Here is a 12,725-nt window from a genome sequence, read left to right as displayed (position 1 = left end):
AACGACTGGGAGGCCGCGCTGTCGGTCAGCTTCGCGTCATACAGTCTGGCATAGAAGGATTTACTGATCCTCATGACGTCAGCCTGAGATGACGTTACCGAGCCATCTTCTTCCTTCAGGCTGCTGAGCACGGAGCTCTCTTTGTGCACCTTCTGGAAGAAGAAATGTGAGCACATCTCGTCCTGCTCCACGGAGCGGACCTTGGACCAGAAGATTATCTTGGAGGCCTCCGAGGCAAAGAACGAGGCTTGCTGGCCCTTCACCTCCTTGAGGTCCTCCATGACATCGACCCCCATCATCTGTAGCAGAAGCAGGTTCTGCAAACTTTCCTGGAGCTGGGACAGTTTTACCCGCCTCTCTCTCACCTCCTGAACACCTTTGAGGATGAAGAACCTCTTGATGTTCCCTTTTACTGTTTCCCACCCGTCTGCTGGGGACTCAAAGAGGGGCTTCACGGTTCTCCAACCTGTGTAGTCCCTCTTGAGCTCCTCAATGTTTCCCGGGGTCAAAAGCTTTGTGTTCAGCTTCCACGTTCCCTTACCAGCCCGCTGCTCGTCCTATAGGTGACAGTCGGCCAGCAGGAGGCAGTGGTCAGAGAAGAACACCGGCTTGACATCGGTGGGTCTGACCGAGAGCGTTCGGGACACAAACAGGTAATCTATCCTTGAGCGGATAGATTCGTCTGCCTGTGACCAGATGTATCTACACTGGGCTCTGTCTGTAGTGGTGCTGAAGACATCGTGCAGCTAGGCATCTTTTATTGTGTCCATCAGGGCTCTGGACGTGGTGTCCAGTTTACTGTCCCCCCCGCCGGTCACAGGGGAGCATTCCTGTACATGACGTCGGTGACAAGGCGCCCGCGCACCACCTCCTTAACCTCGGAGATGGTGAAGTTGCCTCCTCCCAACAGGATACCCAGGCTGGAGGCGCGGCTATCGTTGCCCCCTGACCAAACTGACGGCCCATGGGCCCACAAGCTCACCATCTCCTGTAGCTGCTGAGGTGCGGTATCCCACACTCCTGCAGAAACAGGACGTCGGCTTTAACGTTGGCCAGGAAGGCCATCGTAGAAACACATTGCGTAGCCAATTTGATGCTACGCACATTGACGCTGGCAATTTTTAACCCCATTTTAACAGTTTACAAGGTTAACAGTGTCCATTTGCTGCTGGTCTTGCCCCTCTGGGGTAGCTGTGTGCATCCCGGTGGTGATGACAAACTGCTGGACCCTCCCAGGGCTGAGGTAGCTGTCTGGCTCCATGCTGGGGCCATTTCCCTGCTCTGGTATCTTCGGGTCGGGCCCAGGGTCGACACAGCCCAGTTCTCCATCTGACAGCGGGGCTGTCACAGGACCGCTGCTCCCAGTTACCTGGAGCTGTGGGCCGGTGGGTACCTCTTGGTTCTCACCAGGTGGGGGGGAGAGATAGCGGCTGGTCCAGCCTCTCCCGTGTTCTGTCGTCTAAGACCTCCGTGATAGAGGACAGGAACGACTGGGAGGCCGTGTTGTTGGTCGGCTTCGCGTCATCCCCATCCCCTCAGAGGGATCGTCTTTTCCTGCTTGGGCGGTGCGCCCTCCTTTCTCCCCGCGGCGCTCTGTCTCTTCCTCTGGTGATGACACCCCTTGCGCCCACCCTCACCGTTGGAAGAGCTGCCTGTATCACCGTTGTGTAGGTGTCGCTTCCCCCTTCGCTGGATGGCTTTAGGGGCCTGGTGAGGTTTCCTCTTCCTGTTTTTGACAGTAATCCAATCCTCTGCCTCTTTTGATCCCTCCTCTTCCATTTCCTCCGTCTGTCTTGAAGGAGCTTGGATCGGCTGCTGCACCTTCCCCACTGTCTGCCGTCTGCTCCGCTACAGCCTGCCCTTCCCTCTGGGCACCTCCAGACACCGTTCCCGTGCTGTTTTGTGGTATCTTGCTGGTCTTAGGCGGTCCACGGCTCGTGTTGCCACCTCCGGCCATCTGTGTGTTGGTGGCGGCCCCTCCTCTTGGCAGGCCTTGTACATGTGGCCCGCCTCTCCGCACAGATTACAGTTCTTGGCCTCCTTACATTCCTTGGTCAGGTGGGCTTCCTGCCTGCAGTTTCGGCAGACGGTCACCTTACAATCCGCCGCCATGTGGCCTGACCTCCCGCAGGTTCGGCACATTTTGGGCTGCCCTGCGTATGTCAGGTAACGTCTGCTTCCTCCAATGGCAAAGCTGGAGGGTGGGTGGAGGATGTTCCCAGTGGCATTCACCCTCAGAGTTACCCTGACCTGTCGTTTGCTGGTCCAGATCCCGAAAGGATCGACCACATCGGTACTTTCTCCCTCGACCTGGACATATCTTCTCAAGAAGGTCAGGACATCTGCTGCTGGGACGTGAGGGTTGTACATCTGGATTGTTACAACCCGATTCCTCTGCGCAGGAAGCACACACAACGGGACCGCCGACAAGATGGAGAACAGAGGTTCCCCTTCCTTCTCCTTGAAGACCTTCAGGAGATGCTCACAATTCTTCATGCTCCTGAAGGTCACATCGAAATAGCCTGCCGCAGGGAAATCCTGCAGGCAGTACATTTTTTTTTATTTCAAAATATACTTTATTCATAAAATAATTTGATGGTCTGTACAGTCGGTCATGCCATACATATGTAAACATGTACATACAGAGATCAGAATTTATCATTTTTATACAGGTCTGTACATTTTTCAATCATATGCCCATATAATTAGCTGAGGCGTCAGCAGAGCCCAAATGACTGCATGGGCCCCCTGTTCTTCGTTAGGCAGGCAGACCTTACACAGTGGTCTTCCCCCACCGCGCCTTGGCGGCAGCTGCCCCAAGCTTCAGCGCATCCCTCAACACGTAGTCCTGGACCTTGGAATGTGCCAGTCTGCAGCACTCAGTCCGGGTCAACTCCTTCAGCTGGAAGGTCAGCAGGTTTCGGACCACCTAGAGAGCGTCCTTCACCGAGTTGATGATCCTCCAAGGGCAGTTGATGTTCGTCTCGGTGTGCGTCCCGGGGAACTGGCCGTAGAGCAGGGAGTCCCGCGTCACGGCGCTGCTCGGGACGAACCTCGACAAACACCACTGCATTCCTCTCCAGACTTCCTCTGCTTTTTTCAACACAAACGCACAAAAGCACTTTGTGCTCACTGCAACCAAATGAAGTCTTCTATCAGTCAGGCGGGGCCCTGCGACGTCACCTCACGCTCGTGGTGGCTGCGCCAAGGTTGAAGTCATTTCGACCTCCAATCAGCAATTCCCATCTCCTCAGCACGTCTTTCCTCGTCCATGTGGCCTACCGCCTCGCCTGAGTCCACCAGCTGCCGCTGCTGCTCCTCCGACAGGTTGGTTGTTTCATCGAGACTGGCATCAGCAATGTTTGGTCTCAGCCGTCCGACGGATGAGAGAATTTCCTGCACATCCCGGAGCGTGGCCGCTTAGGATCCACTGCCGAAGGAGTGAAGTCAGGGCTGGCTGTCCAACTGGGGGATTAGCTCAAATGGTAGAGCGCTCGCTTTGCATGCGAGAGGTAGCGGGATCGATGCCCGCATTCTCCACTTGCTTTTAAAACGGCAAGTGCAACCTCTCACTCGGCTGGTCTGCAGCAGCCGGAACACCGTTTGCGTACGCCGCCTCCCTGAGAGTGGTCCCGAAAGACCAAAAGCTTCACGCGTGAGCAATAGGCCGGTCCCGCCATTTCAGGGTGCAGCGTAGGAAGAAAGTCGAGCTGCGCGGCGAAGGCAAACGCCAGCGGCGTTGACGTTTTTTTCTCTTCGGGTGAAAGTCAGCTCCTTGAAAGGATCACACCGGCGGTGGGTGAGCTGCCTGAGGTCAGCGGGCACGTCCTGGACGTGTTGGGAGGCAACTTGAACCAGTCGGTAAGTTGCGGCCCAAACCCTAACCTGACATGTACATGAAGCTGCGAGCAAAGAGCATGGCCTCGCTCTTGCCTCGGTTTACCTTGGCCCCCGAGGCCCATTCGAACTGGTCACATATGCACATGAGTCTGCGCACTGACAGCGGATCCGAGCAGAAAACGGCGACGTCGTCCATGTACAGGGAGGCCTTAACCTGCAGGCCCCCGCTGCCAGGAATAATCATCCCTCTCAGGCTCGCATTCTTCCTGATGGACTCGGCAAATGGCTCTATGCAGCACACAAACAAGGTAGGAGAGAGAGGGCAGCCCTGCCTGACTCCAGATCTGACTGGGAAGCTATCTGATTCCCACCCATTGATTGAGACTGCACTGACAATGTTGGTGTAGAGCAGTCTGATCCAATTACAGATTCCCTCCCCTAAGCCCATTTTGGAGAGAACATCTCTCATATACCTGTGTGATATCCTGTCAAAGGCTTTCTCCTGGTCCAGGCTGATCAGGCAGATGTCCAACCCTCTGTCCTGCACGTAGGCGCTCGTATCCATGAGGAGTGCGAGACTCTCAGCGGTCTTCCTGCTCGGCACAGCACAGGTTTGGTCAGGGTGAATCACCGACCCCAGAGCAGACCTGACCCGGTTGGCGATTACCTTTGACAGAATTTTGTAATCCGCATTCAACAGTGAGATTGGTCTCCAATTTTTGAGTTCCTCCCTCTCCCCCTTCCGCTTGTAGATGAGGGTGATGATGCCTTTCCTCATGGATTCACTCATGGTACCTGCCCGAAGCATACTGACATACACCTCCAGCAGGTCCTGGCCAATCAAGTCCCACAGAGCGGAATAGAGCTCGACCAGTAAGCTGTCGCTTCCGGGAGTTTTATTCTTTTCGAAGGACTCGTAGGCCTTTGTCAGCTCGTCCAGAGATAGCGCCTGGTCCAGCCTCTCCCGTGTTCTGTCGTCTAAGACCTCCGTGATAGAGGACAGGAACGACTGTGAGGCCGTGTTGTTGGTCGGCTTCGCGTCATACAGACTGGCATAGAGGATTTACTGATCCTCATGACGTCAGCCTGAGATGACATTATCGAGCCATCTTCTTCCTTCAGGCTGCTGAGCACGGAGCTCTCTTTGTGCACCTTCTGGAAGAAGAAACGTGAGCACATCTCGTCCTGCTCCACGGAGTGGACCTGGACCGGAAGATTATCTTGGAGGCCTCCGAAGCAAAGAGCGAGGCTTGATGGCCCTTCACCTCCTTGAGGTTCTCCGTGACATCGACCCCCATCGTCTGCAGCAGGAGCAGGTTTTGCATACTTTCCTGGAGCTGGGACAGTTTTCCCCGCTTCTCTCTCACCTCCTAAACACCTTTGAGGATGAAGAACCTCTTGATGTTCCCTTTTACTGTTTCCCACCAGTCCACTGGGGACTCAAAGAGGGGCTTCACGGTTCTCCAACCTGCGTAGTCCCTCTTGAGCTGCTCAGTGTTTCCCGGGGTCAACAGCTTTGTGTTCAGCTTCCCTTATCAGCCCGCTGCTCGTCCTGTAGGTGACAGTCGGCCAGCAGGAGGCAGTGGTCAGAGAAGGACACCGGCTTGATGTCGGTGGATCTGACCGAGAGCATTCGGGACACAAACAGGTAATCTATCCTTGAGCGGATAGACCCGTCTGCTCGTGACCAGGTGTATCTACGCTGCGCTCCGTCTGCAGGAGTGCTGAAGACGTTGTGCAGCTTGGCATCTTTTACCATGTCCGTCAGGGCTCTGGACCTGGCGTCCAGTTTTCTGTCCACCCCGCCGGATCGTCCATCTGCATCAATGATACAGTTGAAGTCTCCTGCCAGAATGACCGGCCTGGACGTAGCCAGCAACAGTGGAAGCTACTGCATGAGGGCCAACCGTTCACTCTTACCCACTGGGGCGTACACATTAATCAGTCTCAGGGGAGCATTCCTGTACATGACATCGGTGACGAGGAGGCACCCGCCCACCACCTCCTTAACCTCGGAGATGGTGAAGTTGCCTCCTCGCAACAGGATACCCAGGCCGGAGGCGTGGCTATCGTTGCCCCCCACCAAACCGATGGCCCATGGGCCCACAAGCTCGACCATCTCCTGTAGCTGCTGAGGTGTGGTATCCCACACTCCTGCAGAAACAGGACATCGGCTTTAACGTTGGCCAGGAAGGCCATCATAGGAACACATAGTGTAGCCGATTTGATGCTATGCACATTGATGCTGGCAATTCTTATCCCCAATTTAACAGTTTACGAGGTTACCAGTGTCCATTTGCTGCTGGTCTTGCCTCTCTGGGGTAGCTGTGTGCATCCCCATGGTGACGGCAAACTGCTGGACCCTCCCAGGGCTGAGGTAGCTGTCCGGCTCCACGCTGGAGCCATTTCCCCGCTTTGGTATCTTCGGGTCGGGCCCAGGGTCGACACAGCCCTGTTCTCCATCTGACAGCAGGGCTGTCACAGGACCACTGCTCCCAGTTACCTGGAGCTGTGGGCCGGTGGGTACCTCTTGGTTCTCACTGGGTAGGGGGAGGCCTTTACCCATCCCCTCAGAGGGATCACCTTTTCCTGCTTGGGCGGCGCTCTGTCTCTTCCTCTGGTGATGACACTCCTTGCGCCCGCCCTCACCGTTGGAAGAGCTGCCTGTATCCTCGTCGTGTAGGTGTCACTTCCCCCTTCGCTAGGTGGCTTTGGGGGCCTTGTGAGGTTTCCTCTTCTTGCTTTTGACAGTAATGCAATCCTCTGCCTCTTTTGTTCCCTCCTCTTCCATTTCCTCCGTCTGTCTTGAAGGAGCTTGGATTGGCTGCTGCACCCTCCCCACTGTCTGCCGTCTGCTCCGCTACAGCCTGCCCTTCCCTCTGGGCACCTCCAGACACCGTTCCCGTGCTGGTTTGTGGTACCTTGCTGGTCTTAGGCGGTCCATGGCCCGGTGTTGCCACCTCCACCTGTGCGTAGGTGGCGGCCCCTCGACTTGGGCAGGCCTTGTACATGTGGCCTTGTACTGTAATCTCTCCGCACAGATGACAGTTCTTGGCCTCCTTACATTCCTTGGTCGGGTGGCCTTCCTGCCTGCAGTTTTGGCAGACGGTCACCTTACAATCCGCCGCCATGTGGCCTGACCTCCCGCAGGTTCGGCACACTTTCGGCTGCCCTGCGTATGTCAGGTAACCTCTGCTTCCTCCGATGGCAAAGCTGGAGGGTGGGTGGAGGATGTTCCCACTGGCATCAACCCTCAGGGTTACTCTGACCTGTCATTTACTGGTCCAGATCCCGAAAGGATCGACCACATCAGTACTTTCTCCCTCGACCTGGACTTATATTCTTAGGAAGGTCAGGACATCCGCTGCTGGGACGTGAGGGTTGTCCATATGGATTGTTACAACCCAACTCCTCTACGCAGGAAGCACACACAACGGTACCGCTGACAAGACGGAGAACAGAGGTTCCCCTTCCTTCTCCTTGAAGATCTTCAGGAGCTGCTCACAATTCTTCACGCTCCTGAAGGGCATGTCGAAATAGCCTGCCGCAGGGAAATCCTGCTGGTAGTACACGACCCCTTTTTTTTTATATTTCAAAAATATACTTTATTCATAAAATAATTTGATGGTCTGTACAGTTGGTCATGCCATACATATGTAAACATGTACATACAGAGATCAGAATTTATCATTTTTTTATACAGGTCTGTACATTTTTCAATCATATGCCCATATAATTAGCTGAGGCGTCAGCAGAGCCCAAATGACTGCATGGGCCCCCTGTTCTTCGTTAGGCAGGCAGACTTTACACAGTGGTCTTTACCCACCGCGCCTTGGCGACAGCTGCCCCAAGCTTCAGCACATCCCTCAACACGTAGTCCTGGACCATGGAATGTGCCAGTCTGCAACACTCAGTCAGGGTCAACTCCTTCAGCTGGAAGGTCAGCAGGTTTCAGACCGCCCAGAGACCGTCCGACACACCCCCTGCTTCAAACTCGCAGCACTCCAGCAAAGTCTTCTTTATTAACACTATCCGATCAACCGGTGTGTGCTCCTCCACCTTCTTCACAGTCACCCTGACTGTTTGCGAATGTCCTGGCCTGGGCTGCGAGCGACTGCTGAGGCCATAGCTCTGAGGTTGTCTGGTACCTGAATTGGCGTTAGGCCGAATTCAGCATAAAAATCCACAAAAAGCAGGCCAGCACAACTAAACGATCCTCCAACATCCAATCACGATCCAGCGATGGTCCTCAGCGGCTCCGACAACTCGCAACCTGATCCCCGTGCTATCTCCCCCCGCCAGCACACGTCCGCTGCGTCTAACCTGCAGCACTCGAGCAGAATCTCTTCCTCTCGTCCTCAGGAACTACACGTATTCCGAGCCAAAAGGCCGAGAAGCGGAGTCAGTGCTAACCTCTCACCCAGTCTCTGTGGGCGAAGACATGTTAGAGATAAATCAGCATAATTGTACCAGACCATAGGGCTGCACTCTTACTAGAGCGAGAGGGAGGCCACTGATGGTGGTTTAACCCGAGGGTCACCATGGTTCAGGTGAGGGGAGATAGTCACAGAGTCATACAGTATGTAAACAGATCCTTCGATCGTTCATGTAGACCAAGTTTCCCAAACTAATCTAGTCCGACTTGACCGTGTTTGGCCCATATATCTCTAAACCTTTGCTATTCATGTACTTGTCCAAATGTCTTTTGAATGTTGTCACTCTGTCTGCCTCTACCACTTCCTCTGGCAATGCATTCCATGCACAAACTGCCCTCTGTGAGAGTCCATAATAACCTCAGCTGGTGCAGGAATTGACCCCACACCACTGTCCTCACTCTGGCTCATAAATTGACTATCCTGCCAACTGATCCCCAAACTGAGTGCAAGGATCCTATCAACATGGTGGCAGCCATTGGGAATTTGCTCAGTAGTTGTCCCAAAATAATAATGCCTTAACATCCTTTGAGTATTTTTTAAAAAGCAATATGGGAAGCATTTGGCACCTTGGGAGACTGTGTGGTAATGTCACTATCAAAGGGCTAGTAATTTCAGGGCATCAGTCGAATGAACTAGAGATAAGAGTTTAAATTCTACCATTGCAGCTGGTAAAATTTAAATGCAATAAATAATTCTAGAATTTAAAGCTAGTCTCTAACACAGTGCCACAAACCTCCCATTCGACCACCACAAAAATGCATCTACTTAATTTAAATCCTTTAAGGGAAGGAAATCTACCCAACCTCACCTGTGGCTAACCTACACATGACCAGATCCACAGCAATGTGGTTGAGCTCTCCAAAATGGCCGAGCAAGCCACTTAGTTCATGGTCAGTTAGGGATGGGCGCCAAATGCTGGCCCAACCAGCGATGTCCACACCCCGTGAAAGAATAAGGAAAAAAGAAATCCCACATGTTGTAACTCTGTGTTTTAAGAAAACTGCAATAGAGGCCATTTAGTCTCTCAGGACTGTTCTGCACCTCAATTAAATCACAGCTGGTAAATATCTTAGCTCCATTTGTGGAACCAGTTGTATTGCTTTACTACGAGGTTTACCAAGGTTATTAATATTCCTTTCCTATCACTCATGCCCTGTTCAAAACAATGGGGATGGTGAACTTGCTGGCTTTGTGCGATTTGTATTCATGGCACCATTGCAACATTGAGCTGAAGATGAATGGTGTGGGTGACATGTCAAAATGTCATTAATGGTTCTCACCTGCCTCCCAACCCAGAAAACAAACAAAAGGGACGATGCAGCTAAGCAACCTTACTTTGGGCAGTCTAGAAATTCCAGCATTTTGTTTTTAAAAATAATGTTTGCCAATCCAGCTATCCAAAATCCCATTAGCATTGAAGTAATAATTTTCAAGACTCAATTTTCTAATAACACCTGGGAGCATTGAGGTGCAATGCCTAATTCACCAGCTATTCCAGCTTTTATCATGGAGAGGACAGAAAAGGAAGCATTGCAAAGGAAGCTGGCATATCAAATGGGACACGGCCAGATACTGTGCAATCTCATTCCTACATTAACTCACCTCAGCAGGCAGTCTGCAGGGAAGGAAACAATGTCAGAGATGTTCAGACTTTGCTTCAAAGGAAATTGTCAACTCTCTGTGTGAGATGCAGCTTTGGCGACAAAACTTCCCATACCACCTTGTTAAAATTCATTCATGGGATTCCCAGTGTCGAGACAGGCCCTTCGGCCCAACAAGTTCACACTGACCCTCCAAAGAGTAACCCAGCCAGACCCATTCCCCTACTTTATTATCTTACATTTATTCCTGACCAATGCACCTAACCTACAGATCCCTGAATCGTATGGACAATTTAGCATGGCCATTTCAAATAACCTGCACATCTTTGGATTGTGAGGAAACCGGAGCACCTGGAGGAAACACAAGCAGATACTGGAAGAATGTGCAAACTTCACACAGGCAGTCATTCAAGGCTGGAATCAAACCAGAGCCCCTGGCGCTGTGAGGCAGCAGTGCTAACCACTCAGCCACCGTGCTATCCCCAAGGATGACAATGGTTCTTAATCTGTAGATTTAGATCCTTCCAGGCAGTTGTTCAGCACCTGTGTAACATTAGCCAAGGTGCTAAGAGAATCTACATTGACAGGGTCACAGATCAGATATTGTGCAGAGCATGTGCCTTAATCACTTCAACTCTATCCAGTCATAATGAAGAGGCAGGTCCACCATAGGAGAGCTTATTTCCCAGAGTGCAGGAAACTATTGATGGGACCCATATACTCTTGATAAGGCAGCCATTTTCTTTACTAGGAAAAGCTACCTTTCTCTAATTGGTCTAATTGTAGAGTGTACAACTATACACCCTGCAGCAAAATTCTGCTGCAGATGCTTGAAGTCTGAAAAGTAGGTCAAATTGCATTTGTGTAGAAAGAAAGAGTCAATAGTCCAGGTTATGACTTGAGTATTTACATTATACTGCATATTAATGCAGGGCTCAGGACACAAACAATGCATTTATCCACTGCCATCCCAACGTCCATGACTTGTCCATGATTTTTTAATTGGTTGAAAGGGACACTGAAGATTTGTATTTTTACAATATTTCATGACCTCAGGTCAAATCACTTTAAACATAATTAAGTATTTTTGAAGTATAGTCACTGTTGTTGTGTAAAAATGTAGCTTTATGGCAAAGACATACAGTAATCAGGAAGGGCTTGATAACAGAAGGTTGTGCTTGACAAATTTGATCTTTTGAGAAAGCAATCAAGAGCACTAATGTGAGTAATGAATTTGATGTTGTCTACATGGAGTTTATGAAGGCCTCTGATGAGGTCAGTCATAGCAGATTGATCAAGAAAGTAACTACAACTTTACAGTTGAATGCCCTGGGCAATGTCACTGAACTGGCAAATGTTGAGAGTTGATTTTAATAAAACCTTAAAATAAAGAAGTTAATCTAACAGTGACCATGTTGGTTGTTAAAAAAAACCAATGTGATTCAATCACCTTCTTGAGGGAGGGAAATTTGTCATCCTTATCTACATGTAACTCCAGACTAAAACATGTGGCTGCCTCTTAACAGCGCAATTAGAGATGGGCAACAAGTACTGCCCAGGGAACAGGAGAATCGACGTTTCGGGCATAAGCCCTTCTTCAGGAATGAGGGAAGTTTGTCTTTCCCTCATTCCTGAAGAAGGGCTTATGCCCAAAACGTCGATTCTCCTGTTCCCTGGATGCTGCCTGACCTGCTGCGCTTTTCCAGCAACACATTTTCAGCAACAAGTACTGCCCAAGCCAGTGACACTCACATCTAATTAACAAATTATTTTTTTTATTAAAATTAACCTGGATGTCCCTGAGCGCCATGAATGACAGGGTTGTCAGAGACTGGCTATTGGTGACTCAGTTGGTTCTACCATGATAACTATGCCCTCACATCCACACAGATTTCATCAGCAAAATGGAAAAGGAAGAGAAATCCAGCAACTTGTCCATGGAGGACAAACAAGATTAAAACTTAAATAATTGAACTTGTCTTCCTGTAAGATCATCAGTCACCACAACAATTTAAATGTAAATATAACCAAAGAATCTGTAAACTCTTACCAAGAACCATCAAAAAAGTCTAATTTTATACAAAGTGTATTTTGTTTATCTTAGGATTTCATAATCAATGGTAAGAAAATATTCTACAAGTATACTACAACAATACAGTTCCTGTGTTAAGCCGTAGTCAATTGAAGAGCGATGTAACTAGTTTTAAATACATTATCACAATTAATCTCTTCAAAAAACACGAAAACATTTCAAACAGTTTCTTATAAAATTATCAAGTGTAACAGTATCAAGAATGATTTTTTAAAAAAAGAACAAATACTGTTTTGAACCAGCAACATAAACAGCAGCAGTAACTGCAAAAAATGCTGAAACTATTTACGATTGCCATCTGAAGTACATCTGAGAGTGTGAGTATAGAAGGTGAATTCTGCATAAAAGAGGGAACTCATATCTCAAGTATGCACAAACCCTAATGACTTGGGCATGGCTTCCGCAACATCCAAACAACATTAAGGAAGTTGGGAGCTAGGTTCTGGATCTTGCATCGTGTCTTGGGGATTAGATGACACTTTCTCCTTAAGCAGCTATCGCAGGCTGCATCATTGGAAGTCTAGGTAAAAACAATGGCTGCAGATGCTGGAAACCAGATTCTGGATTAGTGGTGCTGGAAGAGCACAGCAGTTCAGGCAGCATCCGAGGAGCAGTAAAATCGACGTTTCGGGCTAAAGCCCTTCATCAGGAATACAGCTGTACTCCTGATGAAGGGCTTTTGCCCGAAACGTCGATTTTACTGCTCCTCGGATGCTGCCTGAACTGCTGTGCTCTTCCAGCACCACTAATCCAGAA

At 50.3% G+C, this 12,725-nt stretch overlaps 1 long non-coding RNA gene and 1 other non-coding gene across 2 annotated transcripts in view; both read left to right on the top strand.

Annotated features, from left to right (window-relative positions):
* Window positions 1-12,725, top strand: part of LOC122553747 — a 79,861-nt gene that overhangs the window by 59,389 nt on the left and 7,747 nt on the right. The window lies entirely within an intron of this gene.
* trnaa-ugc lies at window positions 3,468-3,540 on the top strand. Its single transcript has one exon. It is a non-coding gene; the product is annotated as a tRNA-Ala (tRNA).

Source organism: Chiloscyllium plagiosum, chromosome 10 (genome assembly GCF_004010195.1).
Source record: "Chiloscyllium plagiosum isolate BGI_BamShark_2017 chromosome 10, ASM401019v2, whole genome shotgun sequence".
NCBI lineage: Eukaryota > Metazoa > Chordata > Chondrichthyes > Orectolobiformes > Hemiscylliidae > Chiloscyllium > Chiloscyllium plagiosum.
This window is presented reverse-complemented; position numbering and strand designations above follow the sequence as displayed.